This window comes from Megascapheus bottae, chromosome 7 (genome assembly GCF_031878675.1).
Source record: "Megascapheus bottae isolate mThoBot1 chromosome 7, mThoBot2.hap1, whole genome shotgun sequence".
Taxonomy (NCBI): Eukaryota; Metazoa; Chordata; class Mammalia; order Rodentia; family Geomyidae; genus Megascapheus; species Megascapheus bottae.
This window is the reverse complement of record NC_143515.1, coordinates 46,888,405-46,907,809: the sequence shown is the minus strand read 5'-3', so window position 1 is coordinate 46,907,809 and position 19,405 is coordinate 46,888,405. Positions and strand designations below refer to the sequence as shown.

Sequence of the window (19,405 nt, the reverse complement as noted above, 5' to 3'; positions counted from 1 at the left end):
TTCACTGAGATGTCTCCTAATAAACCTTCCAGGTTTAGACCTAGGTTTTAATTCTTCCACCAAAGAAGCAGAATTTTACATAGTGAGGTAGGTTTTGTATGTTTTAACTCTGAATGCTTTCACATTTTTGGAATAATTGCTGGTGCTTTACTGAGTTATGTGTGGCCCTCCTTATTAAAGAAAAATTGAAAAGCTTAAGTGGGAGTGGAAAGGGGAGGTGAGTCATTCAGCAAATGAGGATTTATTTAAGTACTGTTATCTGCAGTAAAGGAAGCAGTTAGGAGTCACCATTTCAGAACAGCACTGGAAGAATTTAAAGTGAGACACTTCCCAGTATTGAAGTTGTTTTCCTTGGTAATCCATTAACATTGTGTGTAGGGGGAGGCACTGGGGGCCACTGCAAAAACTAAACAAGGGAAAGGGAACAACTTTCATTCCCAGTGGATTTCCTGTATTACCTAATGGGAACAGCAGTTTCCACGTAGGTTCTGTTCAATTCAACAAATAAGTATCTTTTGAGATACTGCTATACTGTGAACAAACAGACACGAGAACAAATAGACAAAAGAACCCTTGGCTTGGAGAGTTTACCTTATGGTTTGGTTCATCAACCTGAGAAAAACGTTCAATTACTTACCTCCCTCAATTTCATAAATAGGTATCAAAAGAAAGCCTTGGACAAAATATTCAAACGGATGGCGAAGCCTTAAGAACAATCATCTTTAATCTGAGATGACAATTTTATTTAATTTTAAAGTATTTTAAAAATTCAAAAATATAAATCCATCAGACTAGGTTCTGATCCGAAGCTTCATTTGCATGATTTACCTGTCCGTACTTCTGGCTTTTATCCCGGAGATCAGATCTTTGGGAAGAGAACTACTGGGGTGTGTGTGTGTGTGTGTGTGTGTGTGTATTTAAAAAAAAAATTTTCCCAATCAAGACGGGCCCCTGTCCCCGCTGAAAACCCACCCTGCTCCGATGGGCTCTTTACAGAACTAGGAGAAAGTCTTGCAGTCGCATCTTTTCTCCCAGATGATGTAGGTTTCAGAGTCGCCCCCGGCCCAGGGCGGGGAGTGGGGGCTGTCGGGTGGGCCGGTCCTAACGGAGGTGGCACCGGCCCTTGATTCAACTTGAGGAAAACGTAGAGGAGGAGGACGGGGGCCAGCTCCAATCCCCAGGCCGCCCCGATGCGAGGGGGCGGAGGATGCGCCGCCACGACCCCACCCCGGGGTCGGCGGGGACCGCACCTGGCCCCGGGTAAAGGCCGAGCCCGTGCTGGGAGTCGGTCCACCGCCGGCAGGCTCTGTTCCCGGCTCCCCAGCAGAAAAAGGGGGAGCGGGGCGAGCAGGATGGAAAACACCCGGCTCCCCGCGGCGCCCGAGCTCTCCCGGGAGCGGCCGGGGACCTCCGCCCCGAGCTGGAGAAGACTGGCCGGCCTCCCCACCCAGATGGCCCGCGGCCGTGGAGGACGCCCCCCGCTCCGCCCTCCCTCCCTCCACCGCGCTCCCAGAGCTAACCTCGCGGGCGCACCGAGCCTGCGCAAGTCACCGAGAAAATTAGGCTGCCCTTTTCCAGGGCGATAATCGACTTAGCCTCAAATTAAACGTGAAATTGGACCTTGCTGGCGTTGGGGACAAAACCCCCCATTGTCCCCTTTTTTCTGTTTTGCTGGGGCGGCGGCCGCAGCGGAGCCCACTCCGCCCAGGCCAGGGAGTCAGGGTCCGGGGTTGGGCCGGAGCTGGGGAGAGCGGGGACGCGCCCGGAGATCGGCTGTCCCGGCCGAGCCAGCGCAGGGTGGGCGGCTGCGGGGCAGCGCGCGGCGCCCGAGGGCGGGCGAGGAGGGGGCGCGCAGAGGAGGACGGTGCGGGAGAGCGGAGGTGCGCGCGCCCGCAGCCCCAGCTCGCGCCGCGCCCGCGCGCGCCCGCCCTCTCCCCGCCCCTCGTCTCCCCCCCCCCCCCAGCTCGCTTTCTCCTCCCCTGCTTCGCGCTCCCCCGCCCCTCGCGCCCGCCCAGCCCCCGGAATCAGTGCAGCTGTTGCCGTGCAGGCTGCGGATTCCTCCAGTCCCTCCCTCGGCCGCCTCTCCTCCGGAGCGAGTGCGCAGCACCGCGCGGCAGCGCCCACCGGTCCCGTCCTGTGAGCCCCGGCCCCAGCCGCGGACAGCCCCGCGGAGTCGCGTCCCGGACCACCCGCCCGGCCGCCGAGGAGCGGGAGGAGGACGGGACCCCGGCGCCCCCACCCCGTCCCTGGAGGTAGGTAGGCGGTGGGGCTGGGCTGGGCGGGGGGACGAGGCAGGAAGATGCCAACTCACCGGGGCTCCCTCCCGGGCGGGCTCCGCGGCGGCGGGGGAGGGGCGCGAGCCCGAAGCCCGGGGACGCGGCCGCCCGGCGCCCGGGGGAGCGGCGTGGGGGCGGGGAGGCTGCAGAGCCCGGGCGGGGCGGCGCGGTGCGCGGAGCCCTGGGCTTCAGGGCTCATTTATTACGATCGGGGTGACCGGGGGCGAGGGGCGGCGAGCTCCGCAGTGAGGCCGCTTGCTTGCTGCAGACCCACCGCGCGCTCCCTGCCTCCTCCCGGGCCCCTTCTGCCCTAGGAGCGGGCGCTGCTGCGGTCCCCGACGCTGGGGTGGTGCGGGGTGGGCGGCCGAGCGGGGGGGGGGGTCTTTCCAGGTTCCCCCACCCCGGGCCCGGCGGGCGAGGAGCGGGGGTGGCGTTGACAGGGCCGGGACTCTGCGCCTAACGGTACCGGGGATGCGGCCAGGCGTGGTCCGGGCTGCGCCGCGCTGCAGCTGAGCCAGAGGCGGTGGCCGCGGGCTCCCCTCCCGCTTCCCGCCGGGTCCTGGCGCTCGCCCTCGCCCCCCCTGCCGGTCCCCGCCCTCGCCGCTGTCCCCACTCTCCCCGGGCTGGGCGTGAGCCTCCCCGGGGCGCCCAGCCGTCGCCTCGCCCGCCGGCTCGCCCCTCCTTCAACACCCAGCCTTCAACAGGTTCGTGCCAGCGCGGGGACCCGGGGCCCGGCGCGGGGAGGTGGGCATGGAGGCCCTCTCCTCGCACCCGGACTCCACGCCCGGGGCCCCCGGCGGGGGGGGCTTCCCTTTGTTTTTATGGCCAGGAAGGTGCCAGGTGCTGCCCTCCGACGAGGAGGGTACCCACACTCTCGGCCATTATTATTATTATTATTATTATTATTATTTTATTATTATTACATCCCAAAGCCCAACCCGACCGTGAGGGGCAGGCGCTGGGGGAGGGGAGAGGGTGCGCCATCGGAGGAGAAAAATGGATTCCCTGGTTGGTTTATCTGGGCGGGGATGTGCGTTTTTGGCAAGATGGATGGCTCGCGGTGCCCTCGTCGTGATGCAGCACAATGCCGCAGCCTGCCCCATCCTCGCCGGCGGGGCTTGGCACGGACACTCGGTGCCTGCGGCCCCCGCGCGGCCCCACCCAGACCCGGGGCTGCCCTTGGCCCGAGCTTGGAGCGGCATCTACCTCTTCGCGCTGCTCCGGCGGGATGTGGCATGGCGAGAACCAGATCACCTGGGTGGGAGTGAGAGGGAGTCGTCTCTTTCGGGGCGACCCCTCCTTGCTGTCCCAGCTGTGGGCTTGTGCGCCCGGGGCGCAGGGGTGTCCGCCCTTCCGCACCCATGCAGGCCGAAGCCGCGGGCCTGCAAAGGCAGACGAGACCCGGATCACCCACCAGGGGACCCGAACCCGAGGGAGGGGCCGCAGAGGGACACGGTGGGGTGCGGGGCAGTGGTGCAGTCAAGCTGAGTGTGGAAGCGTTTCTGTGCATCGCCCATCAAGCTGCAGCCATAGCCCAGATGGGCACTGATTCCATTTGTGAAAAGTTGGTGTCTATTCATTATTAGGCTTTTGCAGCTATGACATTACAGTTCCTTGTCTTTGGCCAATACTCAGAAAATGATTCGATCCTATAGGAAACCATTTTTTTTGTTGTTGTTGTTTTAAATGAGAGGAATGAATTTTAGTTATGATGTTCCTGAGAAGATTCATAAAAATTTTAGCCTTCAGTTGATTGTCTTAAAGGCATTTGACGTTGTTGATGGGCAGTAAATGATTCTTTTAACCTGTTTTTGCTCTGTTTTTCACTCATGCTTTTTCTGCAAGTCAAGTACTATTATATATATATATATTTTTTTTTTTTATTGGATTGTTAGGCAATTGAGTGCTTTGGTCGATGGTAGATTGCTATCCACACTTTAGAGGGTTGCAAGCTGCATTTATGTTTGTTTATATGGTTGTTCTGTATCTTTTTTCTTTCTTTCTTTCTTTTTTTAACAGCTGTGACTGAGTAGAGGATGACAGAGGCAGACCACCAAGGCCTCTGTGGCTGATATCTGGTCAGAGGAGTCAGTTCCCAATGTTATCTAAGTTTCCATTAACACACAGGACATACTCTGTTTACAAGGCCTGTGTGTGTGTGTGTGTGTGTGTGTGTGTGTGTGTGTGTGTGTGTGTGTGTGTGTGTGTATTTCACTCAGTGTGGGATGGCAGATGGGATATGTTTCAAATGTCATTCAGGCTCTTGTAAAAAGTGTAGGTAAAAAGGGAAATTTCAGTAGGCTAGCTTTAAGGGAAGGTCAGTGTTCAGAGCCAAGGGCGTGCCTGCTTTTTTATTTGTTTTAAATCTCTGATGAATCCTAGCTACTGCAGAGTAGATTTGCCTGTAAATTGTGTGTGTGTGTGGGGGGGAGATCTTGAGTTTCTCTAATAAACGCTGGTTAAAATAGGGAAGTTTACTAGGTTCAGATTACTTTTGGAATTGGATTTCACTGTTGTGCTGGGTGTATAAAGTTGCATTGCTAAAATTTTGGGGAGTGTTGTTTGCATGGATTATCTAATCTTTTTGGATAGAAATATCCTGTGTTGATGTCAGAAGGGGTTTAGCTGTTCTGGCTTATAAACCAGGAGCAAAATTCTGTTGGGTTAACTCATCCATCCCTTGAAAGACCAGAACCTTCATTGGTACCTTCCATGGTAGCCTTTTGTGGGGAAGATTCTTGGTGAGACTACTAACAACCTCTTGGTAGTAACAAGTGGAAAGATATCCCTGGGCAGGGCTTACCACCGGCAGGTTTCCTGGAAGTGTTTAATCATTTTGCCTTGATATAGGAGAGCATGACTTGCCTCATGGAAGTACTGTTTTGACATGGAAGGATTTTACTACTAGTAGTAAACAAATCTAGACATGTTGAGTATAAATCACTGGATGTGGGTTTTTAAATTGAAATAATTACAAGGTTGTCATTTGAAGAGTTTGTTTTTGAGTCTTGGTTTTACTTGGTGTTGCTTGGGCTGGTTTCAAACTTAAAGAGTTCAAGTCATCCTCCTGCTTCAGCCTCATGACTACAGGCTCCTTGCCACTATGCCTGGCTAAGATGTAATCAAGCTTTATTTAATGTTTTGTGGATTTCCTTATAGTAGCTCTGCTTTCTCTTTGCCAGATTATTGGGAATGCAAGCCATCCTTCCATTAGGAAAGAGCTAATTAATGTTTTTGCTAGGAGAGCTACTTTTGTGGTTCTGTACCATTTCTCTTGTAAGTTTACATAGTGTTCATATTTTCTGGAAGTACTTTGTGTTTGTAAGACTTTGCTTAAGTACTCTAATTTCCCTGGAAGTTGTGCTGTAGTCAAATTTATGTAGAATTCTCATCATCTTATTATCTTGATGAATAAAACTCAGTTACTCCAGTTAGATTTACTCATGTTTCTATTTTCAAAAATCTCTGCAGAGGGGCCAGGAGTATGGCCTAATGGCAGAATCCTTGCCTAGCATTCATGAAGCCCTGGGAGCAATTCCTTGGTACTACATACATAGAAAAAAAGCCAGAAGTGGTGCTGTGGCTCAAGTGGTGGTAGAGCTCTAGCCTTGAGGAAGCCCAAAGACAGTGCCTACGCTCTAAGTTCAAGCTCCAGGACTGGCAAAAACAAAGACAAACCCCACGAATGTCTTTGGAGAAGGTATTTTGATACTGCCCCTTGCATCTTAGTGAAGTTCCCAGACCATCAGCATTAGAATCCTCTGAGAATTTGTGAGAGACTCTTAAGTCTCACTCCAGACCTTCCAGTCAATCTCTACATTTTAATAAGACTCCTAAATGATATGCATAAAAGAAACTTGCCCACACCTTCAGATAGAGCCTTCAATATTAAATACCTCCTTTTCCTCCCCCTCTTCCTCCCCCCCCTCCTCCTCCTCCTCTTCTTCTTCTTCTTCTTCTTCTTCTTCTTCTTCCTCTTCCTCTTCCTCTTCCTCTTTTTTTTTTTTTCCTTTAGTGTGTGCCACTCTTGGGACTTGAAAACTCAGGATCTGGGTGCTGTCCCTGATTTTTTTTTTTTTTACACGAGGCTAGCACTCGGTCACTTGAGCCTCAGCTCAGTTTCCAAATGCTTCCTTCTTGTGTCTTCCTGTCTTTTCTTTGGCTTAAGTAGCGATGCCGATTTTTATTTTCATTTTCTTCAGTCACTCCATGATGAGAAAGGTGATGTGTTCACTGTTAATTATTTAATGCAGAAATTTTAAAAATAAAGTTCTACTTTAATCTTGAGTTTGAAGAGTCCTACTTGTGGTCAGTGTTTTGGATTCTTTTCTAAAATACCCATAAAGCTGAAAAACAGCTGAGGATGAGAAGGCATTAACTTTAAGGCAGCAGAGCTGGAGTCCAAGAAGCTAGTTTTTTTTTTTTTTTTTTTTTTTTTTTTTTGCCAGTCCTGGGCTTGAGCTCAGGTCCTGAGCACTGTCCTTGGGTTTTCTCAAGGCTAGAGCTCTACCACCTGAGGTGCAGTACCACTTCTGGCTTTTTACTTTGTATGTGGTACCAAGGAATCGAACCCCGGTCTTTGTGCATGCACTCTATAACTAAGCCAAACTCCTGGCCCCCAAGAAGCTAAATTTTGACCTCAGAGTCCTCCCTTTCTCTGGCATCTTGTCCTGTCCTTCTGATCCATTTGTTCCATTTTGTTTCTCTTTTTATTATTTTCTACTCTTTTCCTTTCCTTTTTGTGTGCCTGTGCATGTGCTGGTGCATGGGGCTGGGCACTGCCTCCAAGCTTTTTGCTCAAGGCTAGTACTCTCCCACTTGAATCTGAGCTCCGGTTTCAGCTGTTTTGATGGTTAATTGAAGATAAAGAGTCTCCTGGACTTGTCCTGCCTGGGCTGGCTTTGAACTTTAATCCTCAGCTCTCAGCCTCTTGAGTTGCTAGGAGTACAGGTATGAGCCACTGCCACCCAACAGTCCCTTGTTTTCTTAGGGCTGTGTGTTTTTTTTTTTTAATTAAGTAATTAGTAGATAAAAACAATTGTAAAACATATGTAGTACCACAGACCAGAAACACCTAAGTTCAAATAAGAACCTCATTCTGTATTCTGAGCTCTTCTACCCAATCTAAAGCAACTCCCATCATGGTTTAGCTCACTTTAAGAAATCTTAGTTTTGGGGCTGGGAGTTTGGCCTAGTGGTAGAGTGCTTGTCTAGCATGCATGAAGGACCCGGGTTCAATTCCTTGGTAACCACATACATAGAAAAAAGCCAGAAGTAGTGCTGTCTCAAGTGGTAGAGCTCTAGCTTTGAGACAAAGGAAGAGGTGATGATAAGTTCAAAGGTAGCCAAGGTAACAGTGATGGTTAAGGGAATGACAGGAAGGGGGAGTAGGTGGAAAGAATATGGTCTAGGTCCCATCCTGAGCCACCTATTTAATGGATGAACCCAGTAGATCAGGAGCTAAGGTGATAAAGGTTTCAAGTTGCAGTGACGACAAAGAGCATGGTCATTGTGATGATAGAAATAGGCAAATCAAGGGCATGAATGGATATTTGGTTGGGAAGAATTTTGTCTTACATGTTGAGTTTGCAGCCAAATCCTCAGTAGAAGTGGGAGAGAGGTCATGGTTACCAGAGCGTGATTGGTGGCCTTTGGATCACAGGGATCCAGACCCTCTCCAGTCTCACAGCTAGACTGCTCAGGTGCTCAGTCTCCTTGGACAAAGTTTTTGGATTCTCTCTGATGCCGCAGACTCTTCACTGATTAGGTAGTGGTAATGACAGTGCTTACCATAGGACTTTATTCAAACTAAGCAAGGTAATCTTGGACCCTCTGCAATACACTTTAGAGAATATAAAGTGTGGAAGTTTTGCTTTGTTTGCTCAATATAATTATTTATTTATTTTTGCTGTCCTTCAAATAAGTTGTTTGATTTGTTCAGGAAGGATGCATTCCAGCAAAAAAAAAAAACCTTTAAAATTTCCAAATTCATTTTATCTTAAACTGGTCAAAAGAATAAGAAAGGCAAAGCTAATTTAGTATGTATTTACTTTTAAATGACCAAGAAAACATTGAAACCCTAGTATCTGGGGAGAAGATATAGGTAGTTTACAAAAGTTATATTACATTTTTTATGTTCATCAGTATATCAAGTACAAATCAAAAGCCAAAGAATGGTTTCTCAGCACTTGGCAATATTATAGGCTAAGAATGGGAGGAACTACTTTTTTTTTTAATGCTAGTCCTTGATCTTGAACTCAGGGCCTAGGCTCTTTGAGTTTTTTTCTCAGGGCTAGTAGATCCAGAACTACACTTATAGATTTTTCTGGGACTTAGTGGTGGAGATAATTGGAGATGCGAGTCTCACAGATTTTCCTGCCCAGGCTAGCTTTGAACCATGATCTTTAGATCTCAGCCTCTAAGTAGCTAGGATTACAGGGTTGAGCCACTGGTGCCCAGCTGGGAGAAATTAATTTTAATGATACCTTTCTTTTCTATATGAAAAAAAAAAATCCTGGGCTGGGAGTTTGGCCTAGTGGTTGAGTGCTTGCCTAGCATGCATGAAGACCTGGGTTTGATTCCTTGGTACAACATACATAGAAAAAGCCAAACGTGGTGCTGTGGCTCAAGTGGTAGAGCTCTAGCCTTGAGAAAGTCCAAGGACAGTGCTCTGGCCCTGAGTTCAAGCCCAGGACTGGCCAAAGAAAAAAGTGTGTGTGTGTGTGTGTGTGTGTGTGTGTGTGTGTGTGTAAGAGAGAGAGACAGACAGAAATTTCATTGTGTCTGAAGGGACACAATGAGCTTTTCTAAGACTTTTTAAATGGAGGGTTTTTACAGATAGTATTTTATAGGTAGTATAGATACTATTTTGAAGCTGAATCCCACCAATGAGTCAAGTTGTTTTTAATATTGAAGGGAATAATACTTTTCTGTACAGAACCGACACTTTTTTTTTTAATAAAATTCTGCTTCAAATGTTACTTCCAGAAATTTTGTATATTTTTCTGCCATGAGCTTTAACCACATGGTTGTTTGAAGAGAGTTTTGAGGGTTATGTTATGAGATATAAAAGCAAGATTGTTGCACCAGCATGTATGAATCCCTGGGTTTGACCCTAATATTTGCTTATTTAAATTCAAATCAATTTTTATTTATAAATATGTAAGTTTAAATGATTTTTAATTTATAAATACATATAAAAGGAAGAGATATTATAATTTCAAGATTGCTTTAAAACTGACCCTTGTTTGTAGACATGTTCATTTCATTCTCAGTAAAGTCTCCACTAAGGGAGTAAGTACTGAATGATTTTTTAGAAGCATTGGATGTTTCTGCTCTAGAATCTCGAGTTCAATGCTAGTTCTAGTCTTTCATATACAAACTCAAAACCACTAGTTAGGTAGTAAAACATGCTGGAAGCGTATTTAGTAGGATTTTGAACCACAGGATAAACGAAAATGATATGTAGAATGGTATATAACAGAATTTATTCTTTTGAAGTATGTACATATTCAGCATGTAATTAAATATGCATTTAAATGTTTGTGCATAGTTAATTCAGAAACTTGTTACCACTGGTTATTTCTGGGTGAGGGGAATCCACCGCATGAGAAATACTTATTTGTGCTTTTTATCAAAAATATCTTACACTTCAAGCCAGGCACAGGTGGCTCAGGCCTGTGATCCTAGTTACTTAGGAAGCTGAGATCTGAGTATTGCTGTTCAAAGCCAGCTTGGGTAGGAAAGTCTGTGAAAATCCAGTTAACTACCAGAAAACCAGGAGCGGTGCTGTGGCTCAAAGTGGTAGAGTGCTAACCTTAAGCAAAAGACCTTAGAGACCGGCCCAGACCCTGAATTCAAGCCCCATGACCCACAAGAAAAATTGGAAATATTCTATATTTTAGAGTCCAACTCATAGTGAACTAATGCGGGGCAGGGGGAGAGATCTATCAGCTAACTTTACTGTCTGCTATTTAAATCCTTTTTCTATCAGAACCTAAAGAAATAGAATATTAATAAGGAAGGGGTAATAATACTGGAGTTTCAAACAAATTTTTTCATTCCTCATCTAAATGTGCATTTTGTTAGGGATTTGGTCCTTCCGTCCATGGCGTGTGAGAAAAGGTATATGAACTGGGCTGCAGGGAGCCTGAACAAGGTGAGAGCACGAGGGCCACTGCCTTTAACTCAATGAGTTCCCTTTAGTTTCTCTACCTATTGGGTAGCTCTTTCAGAGATAATTTTTCTAGTGTGTTTACCTCAAGGCCATATCTGAGTGTTAAAAGTTTGCACATTTTTTTCTGGAATGTTCTTCACCAGTTATACAGAATATTGGAGTGAGCAAGAGAAATTTTTTTTGGTGGGTGAGGACCCCTTTACTTCTTTTCTTATTTATTTAAATGGGAAGGCAAGTTTAGACTCCTCCTTAAAATAATATGTTTTGCTCTTTGATGTTCATCTTCAATGGGAAGTATTTGGAGAGCTTTTATTGAATTATAGAAGTCTTAAAACAAAATATATATGTACTGCTTTAGGAACCTTGCATTTTGACTGTGTCTGCTAATTTATTCAGCATGTATAGGTTTGTTTTCTGAACAGTTTATATAGAAAATCTTCATAAAAATATGGGTTAGCATAAAATCGCTATAACAAAAGTAGGAAAATGTTAAAAAAAATCTTTTGTTATCCACATAATGTTTATTGTAGATCATGCGGAAAATAAAGGCAAACCCCAAAAAGAAAATTAAAACCACTTGGTTTTCCACAACCCCAGAAATATAGTGGATGGACATTTTGGTGTTTATCCTATAAGCCTTTTTCCCTCTGTCCATCTCACCAATCTGTCATGAGGGCCAAAGGTGTAGTCTTTTGACTGTAAAATCACATGATGTATTAGTCTTCTAGATTATACATGTAGCATGGCAAAACATGAAAGTTGATAATAGGTCATGTCATAGCTAAGCTATCCCATGTCTGATGCCTAGAGCTGTTTTAGGAGTAGTGATATTAAAGGAAAACAATGAAGAAACAGAGAATCTAAAGTTTGTTCATTATAAACATTTCTTTTCTGAGTTAAATATTGTTTTTGTAGTGGAAAAATACCAGAAATCAAATTCTCATTAGATAATGTGTGCTTTCTGTTGTGTTTTGAAAGGAATTCCCATCAGAGTCACATTAATTCCCCTGAGAGATGGCTCCATATACTTTGGGACAGTGTCTGATTTTATTTTTTGCCTTCAGATTTTAGTGTCTTTACTCCATAATGTGTTGCAAATGGAATGAACTAGTTATAATCTTGTCATTTGTTAGTTTTTTTTCCTCTAATAAGTTTTACTAAGCAGGGTTTTGGGTATAGCTGTTGAAAGCATAAATTAGATTTGGGCTCTTTAAGGGTCTTTATAGTAACTGAATTCTTTAAAATTCTCTCTTTGGACATAGGGTCTGTTTAAATGAGAAAAGGAATTGTATATGCTTGATTGTGCAAGCCATTTCTCTTATCCTTGGGACATTTGTTTTCTCCAGGACCCACTAGCTGGCTCCTCTTCCTTGTCTCAGGTCTCATCTGGCCCCTTTCTGAGGCAGGCACTAAATGGCTTCTCTCTATGCTGAGGAAGAAGAGGGAGTGTGAAGAGAACAGAAACAACCCTTTGATTGGGAGAGAAAGTAAGCCCTTTCCCACAGTTTCCATTAGGCACATTGGGACTGTTGATTTTATACTGGGGAAAATGGCAAATGGTGTTCTTCTCAGGTTGACCACTAAAGTAGAGGCTCCTTTCCTACTCGAGAGAGTGATCTGGATTGGATGAGAGATCTGACAGTACTGGTGGACTTCCTTTCTCCAGACAAGGAATTCTTCAGAACTCCAGTTCTATGGGGGAGCATTCGCTACACTGGAGGCAGAAATCCATCAAGGGACTCTATGAGTCTCAACTCCCTTGCTGACCCTTCTTTCTTGCCTTGGTTCTGGTATTTAGTTCCTTTCTGAGGAAGAACCCTCACATGTTGCACATGTTGAGTCTTAACACTTGGCATTGCCCACAGGGTCCTGGTAGCCCAGGTTGGGCGAGGGTTGGGCACTCAAATGTGGCCTTAGCAGAACAACTGACTGGATGAGAGTACCTGTCACTATTTTGGGAAGTGAGTGGTTGCCAGAGGACTCAGTATGGTGGCCTCTCTGAGAGGGGCCTGGTCCTTCTCACAACAGCTTGACAGTTCTAGGTTGCCAGCTCCCCTTAGATTCTCAGCTTATCTCCCTGGTGGAGTGGGTAGAGATGTAGGAGTGCCCTAATCCTAGCACAGAGAAATTTGGGCACCGTTTGGAACGGGAAGAAATGGACACACACCTGTTTCATTCTTTGTGAAGGTATGATTTTTGTCATTGGTTGGTTGATTTGCTTATTTTTAAATAGTCTGCTGGTAAAGGGATTCTTAAGTTTTCCTAATTATAAAAATGACTTTTTTTTGGCCAGTCCTGGGCTTGAGCTCAAGGCCTGAGCACTGTCCTTGGGTTTTTCTCAAGGCTAGAACCCTACCACTTGAGCCACAGCACCACTTCTGGCTTTTTCTATGTATGTGGTACCGAGGAATTGAACCCAGGTCTTTGTGCATGCTAGGCAAGCACCCTACCACTAAGCCAAACTCCTGGCCCCAAACGACTTGTTTTTGAAATGATGTTGCTGACATGAATACTGATTTTATCCTACTGCTAAAAAACAAAACCACAACAACAACAACAAACCCTCATTTGATCCTTAAAAAGTTAAAGTTTAGAGTATAGGCTAGATAGTTTATCATTTTGTTTCAAAGGAAGATTTTTTTTCCTTTTTTTATTGTGAAGATGGGTTTCATTTACATAAGTAGCTACTGAGTATATTTCTTTTTTTTTTCCCCCAGTTCTGGGGGCTTGAACTGGAGGCCTGAGCATTGTCCTTTGGCTTTCCCAAGGTTAGAGCTTTACCACTTGAGCCATAGCACCACTTCAGGCTTTTCTATGTATGTGGTAGTGAGGAATCAAACCTGGGTCTTCGTGCATGCCAGGCAAGCACTCTACCACTAGGCCAAAATCCCCGCCCCATATAATTGATTTTCAATATAATGTCTAGTGAGTATCACTGCTGAATTAGTTCACCCTTTGTCTCAGTTGAATTTCTTAGATGTATTTTTCTGACTGTGAAAAAATATTTTCTTCGTGTATATTTGGATGTATTGTAAAATGCTTGTGGTAGTATACATTTTGTTAAAGAAAACTCAATCACAAGAAGAAAACAGGGTTTCAGTGCGACATACTTGAAAACGGTTTCTGTGTTTTCTACTTTAAAAATAACTAGATACTTAATGTAAAGAGTCTATCAATAGCTGGCCTATCACTGGAATGTTGTGCAGCTGTGCAGAACCCGAGGCTCAAATGTGCTAATTAAATACAGAATGGAATGTAGCAGCATGTGGTTAACCATTCCAGTTTGTTTTTGAAAAGGACTTTTTTTTTTTTTGCCAAATATTAACAGGAGAGTATTCTGACTTTTAGAAGATGTACTACTATGTTCAATTATTCTTTGCATGGAGTTAATGGAGCTTATTAAAATAAAGTAGGGATTGGACTTTAAAATACATAGGATTAATCATATGTTTTAACATGCAGGCAGTGGTGACTAGACAGGTTTAGCATCTGATGTCCTGTCTTTATTATGATTTGGTCTTTTTGTGGGATTTAATCTTCTTTCCTTAGTGTGTGAGTGCTTCACTTTGAGCAGTAAGGCACAGCAATTCTTTTCAGTTTGAGTAATATTCTGAAAGTTTTTGAGGGAGCCCAATATGACTGTGTCTTTTGGATTAAGCTGGATCCACACAGCTGGTGGTCTGAATTTTTTTTTTAAGTCTGGCATTGTGCAGAGTGGTCAGATTGGGGGAGGGGGAATGGTAATGTGGTTAGGTAATGTGGTAACATCTTACTTGATGTGTCTTGGGAGATAAGTGGGATGTGAGTCCAGCAAAGCTGAGCATAAAATGTTGGAATGCATTGGAGAGCTGCCAAGAGATTGGGAGCAAACTGTGTGACAAGCACCAATGCAGCTCATGTCCTGCCTTAAAATAGCTGCAGGTAAGCAAAAGGTCTTGGAACTTACCATTCCACTTGATCAGAGACTGTTCCTTTAAATACACTACCAAGAAATGGAGCAAAATGTTTAGTCTTTGTGATTTGATCAGGGCTCTGAAGATTTTTTAAATAAAGTCTTTTATTTTATATATTTAATTTATATTCTACATGAAACACTGATGTTTGAACACTGAAACACTGCAGAGGCAAAGTAAGAGGCACTGGGCACTATCATGTGGCATCTTAACTCATAATACATTTGCTGTTGTTTACTTAGGTCCATTGATGATTTATCTTCAGTACTCTTTTTTTTTTTTTTTTTTTTTTTTTGGTGGGTCATGAGGCTTGAACTCTGGGCCTGGGCACTGACCCTGAGCTCTTCAGCTCAAGGCCACCACCCTATCCCTGAGCCATAGCCTCACAGCTCCACTTCCTGTTTTCTAGTGATTAATTGGAGATAAGAGTCTTACAGTCTTTAGTGACTAGGGTGGGCTGGCTTTGAACTGCAGTCCTCAGATCTCAGCCTCCTGAGTAGCTAGGGTTATAGGCATGAGCCACAGCACCTGGCAGAGGTTTGTCTTTCAAGAAGAAATATACCCTGCCTGTCACGCAGGAGACCAGGGTTTGATTTCCTGACAGGGAGCCAAAAAAAAAAAGAAAGAAAGAAATATACTCAGTGCCTACTTATGACTTACATAATTGAAACCCCTCTGAAACTGCCCAGCTAAGTACTCTATTCTTGATTCTACTTGATTAACTTTCTAATTGTGGTCTCTGGCTTTCTCAGTAGAAAGACATACTTTTTTTTTTTTGCCAGTCCTGGGCTTGAGTCAGGGCCTGAGCACTGTCCTTGGATTTTTCTCAAGGGTAGAAGAGCTCTACCACTTGAGCCTCAGTACCACTTCCGGCTTTTTCTAAATATGTGGTAACAAGGAATTGAACCTTGGGTCTTCATGCATGCTAGGCAAGCACTCTACCACTAGGCCAAACTCCCAGCCCCAAAACACATGTTTTAAAGCAAGCAAGGAAGTGCTTTTTCCCTATACCGAAGAATTTTTAAAATTTAGTATTTGGGAATCAGGAGAAATAAAGTATATGTGAAAGAGCACATAGAAATAGTAAGTGACCTTTTGAGGGATGTAAACATAAGCAAAGTTTCTGTTAAGATTTATTAAAAGAAAATCTACAAGATAGCATTAATAGGCATTGAGACTATCACTTTTGGTTTTTTTTTTTTTTGGTCAGTTGTGGGGCTTGAACTTGAGGTCTGGGCACTGCCCCTTAGTTGTTTCTGCTTAAAGCTGGTACTCTACCATTTTGAGCCACAGCATCATTTCAATCCCATAACTTTTAAAGTCCTTTAGAAATTTGGAATTAGACTTATTGTAATCATTTTATACCTCCATAGAATATTCTGAAAATGGCTGTTTCTTTTGTATCAGTTTATATTTTCTATAGATCCTACAGTTTGTTTTGTCACTTCCAGTACTTTATACAAATCACATAGATGTGTTCTTGTTTAGAAACACCGTTTCCAGCTCTATGTAAGTGTCCTATGTGTAGATTTATCATTTGTGATTACTGTGCCTTTTGGTCAATAAGGATGTTTAGACTACATAAAATATTTTGAGTTCTTCAACTACATAGACATAAAAATATTTGACTCTATAGACATAATATTTTATTACATAGATTAATATGTATCTATGACATACAAACACTCAGCCTAATTTTAATTATGTTCTAAAATCTAAGTGCCAGTGATTGTATATAGAGATTTCCTTCCTGAATACTTGTTTATTAAGTACATCATTTGAAATATGATGTAAAAGTTAATGTTAATAAATTCTTTAATAAAAAAATTTGTGTTTTTGCAAAATGAAAAATGCTTTGTAGAAAACATGGAAATAGCTCCTTTAGATATATTTCTCTTTTTCACTTATTTTTTTGCCAGTCCTGGGTTTGAGCTTAGGGCCTGAGCACAATCCTTGGTCTTTCTCAAGGCTAGAGCTCTACTACTTGGACCACAGCACCACTTCTGGCTTTTTTCTATGTATGTGGTACCGAGGAATCAAACCCGTGTCTGAACCTGGGTCTTTGTGCATGCTAGGCAAGCACTCTACCATAGGCCAAACTCTCGGCCTCTGTCTTTTCATTTTTAAATTGCAATTCCCTATAGTATTTGTTAGTGGAAATGTTTCCCTTATTGAGCTTATGTCTACTTTTTGTTTTTGTGTTTCTCATATATACACACACACACACACACATGTTTTTGTGTTTCATACACACACACACACACATGTTTTTGTGTTTCATACACACACACACACACACACACACACACACACACACACACACACACACACCTTTTTTGTCTTGTTTGCTTTGCTTTTAAACCACAACCTTGAATCATGGTTTGAAGCCAGCCAGGACAGGAAAAGCAATGAGACTCTTAGCTCTTATTAACCACCAACAAAAACCTGGAAGTTGAGCTGTGGCTAGTAGAAGTGGTAGCTGTGGAAGTGGTAAAGTGATAGTCTTGAGTAAAAAACCTCAGGCACAGTGCCCAGGCCCCTAAATTCAAGCCCTAGAACTAATAAAACACAGTGTTAGATAATGTAACTGGTAAATTGAGTTCCAGAAGAAGTGAACTATTAGCTCTGTGTGTGTGTGTGTGTGTGTGTGTGTGTGTGTGTGTGTGTGTGTGTGTGTATTCTGTCTGTCTGTCTATCTGTCTTTCCTGAGCCTTGAACTCAGGGCCTAGGCACTGTCCTTGAGTTTTTTGCTCAAGATTAGCATTCTACCATTTGAACCACAGCTGTACTTCCAGCTCTTTTTGATGGTTCAGTTGAGATAAGAGTCTCACAGACTTTCCTGTCCAGGCTGGCTTCAAATCAGGATCCTGAGATCTCAGCCCCCTGAGTAGTTAGGATTACAGGTATGAGCCACCTGATCTACCATTTCCTTTACTTAGTATACTATTATTTCATCTGCTCATGGGAACCTGAGCAGACTGTTGTGACCTCAGACAATCCAGTGATTTAGAACATGCATTCACTCAGCTATGCAAGAGAATTCAGTCATTCATTCCCAAGATAAGCAGGCAGAAAGTTAAATATTTGAATACCGCTTTTTCTAAATTACTATCTGGACTAGAAAAAGTGATTTTTAAATTATTACAGGTTGGGTATGCTCCCTCCTTGTCTGTATGTATGATCTGTATGGGCACAATCCTGTAAGACTGGGAACAAATGACCTTAGCATTTAAAATATTCCAGATCAAAGAATGTTTGGAATTTGCATATATATACACATACATACATATATATATATATATATATATTGGACAGAGCAGGGTTAGTTGGCTTCTCATGTAGTGGGCAGGCAGATGACAGCTTTACTGAAATCTGCTATAGATGGCAGTAGCCTGGACAGGTGAGGACCACATGGGGAGGTCATTCCACTGGTAGGGGGGTAATGACTTCATTTATGCAATTCTAGCCATTCTAGATGTTTCCACGGCTGTTGTCAGCTAACCGAAAATATATCAAACTTGTTTTGCTGTCTGAATAGGCTTAGGTAAAATAGTGCTTCCCATACTTAAAAAATGTCAATTCTAACATACCAGTAAATCAGTTTGGGCAATAATTGAAAGATGCACATTAGTAAGCAAGCAGGCTCGATATCACAGAGGCAGGTAGTTGGTGTAGAGCCTCTGAATGCTGTGTCAAACAGGGCTGTTCTTACTGAGTCTGAACTATGATTTTACACTGTTGGTACTGTGGAAAAATTTGTAATAGCATAGGAGTTTTTAACAAAAGAAATTATATAGTGAGATTTCAGCTGTGTAAAACACACACACACGCACGCACACACACACACACACACAGAGAAATAAGGGCCAAGCACTGGTGGCTCAAGCCTCTAATTCTAGCTACGCAGGAGTCTAAGACTAGAGGACTGTAGTTGGAAGCCAACTGGGCAGAATAGTCTGCTTAGATGCTTATCTCTAATTAAATAACCAAAATGCTGCCTAGAAGCATGGCTCAAGTGGTAGATGCCAGCTGTGGGTGAAAAAAATGGAAGCCCAAGGTCCTGATTTCAGACCCTAGTACCAGCACAAAGAGGAGCAAGTAAGTGAGGGGAGAGAAATTATCACTGTTAATTTTTTTGGGGGGGGGTCAGGTAAAGGGGCAGTTGAACTTTGCTTCTTTCTCAGTGCTTTCTGAATTTTCTAGTGTTCTACCATAAACATATGTTACTTTTGCAGTTTGAAAAAGTAAGTTTTGTTTTCAGAAGTCCTCATATCCCTTGCAAACAATTAGTATGTTGATTGTAAGAACATATTATTCTTTAAAAGCTCAAGGCCTTCTATTTGGCAACAGTTTGCCTGCTTTCTGGTTCTGCAGTGCTTTCACATTCTTACAAAGTGCCCACGAGTAATGAATCTCAAAACGGTTTTAGTTTAGAAATTTCATGATTTGGATACCATTGGTTATCACCTGCCAGCTCAAAATGAAGCACAGCAGTCTATGCATGGGATTTATCAGGGTCTGGCACACTGTGGGAAACCAGTTAGTGATGTTCTTCCCTCACTCCCACCACGCTTTCCCTCAGGTAAACTACAAACCAGACTTGACCCTATGGAATTAATCACGGACTACCATGGTATTTAACTCTAGGGATCCATAGACCAACCTTATTGGCCTTATTGTTGTGTGCTTATTCTAGTCTCCATCTTCATGTAGCTCTGTACATGTCATTGTAGACATTTATTTAAGAAAAATTTCCTTCCATGGTTTGTCATGTAATTGAAGCTGAGGCCACAGTAACACAGACATTTTTAGAAACTTGAGTGGTACAAATTCACACCAGTGTAATCCTCACTCGTGTTGTGTATCTGGCCCAGAATGATGTGTTTTCTCTCTCTCAGGGACTCCAGCTAATTGACTATTGCATTTATCCAAGTTAGCCAGAACTTGTCACATGCTCTGCCTGCCCCACTACAAGGACAGCAGACAACAGTAATCCTCCT

The 19,405-nt window shown here is 43.8% G+C and overlaps 1 protein-coding gene across 1 annotated transcript in view; it reads left to right on the top strand.

Annotated features, from left to right (window-relative positions):
* Positions 1–2,063: 2,063 nt before the first annotated feature.
* The window catches only part of Sptbn1 (spectrin beta, non-erythrocytic 1), a 169,482-nt gene continuing 152,140 nt past the window's right edge, over positions 2,064–19,405 (top strand). The window contains exon 1 of the mRNA XM_090336921.1: positions 2,064–2,252. The gene's annotated coding sequence lies outside the window, so the exon portion shown is untranslated. The remainder of the gene's footprint in view (positions 2,253–19,405) is intronic.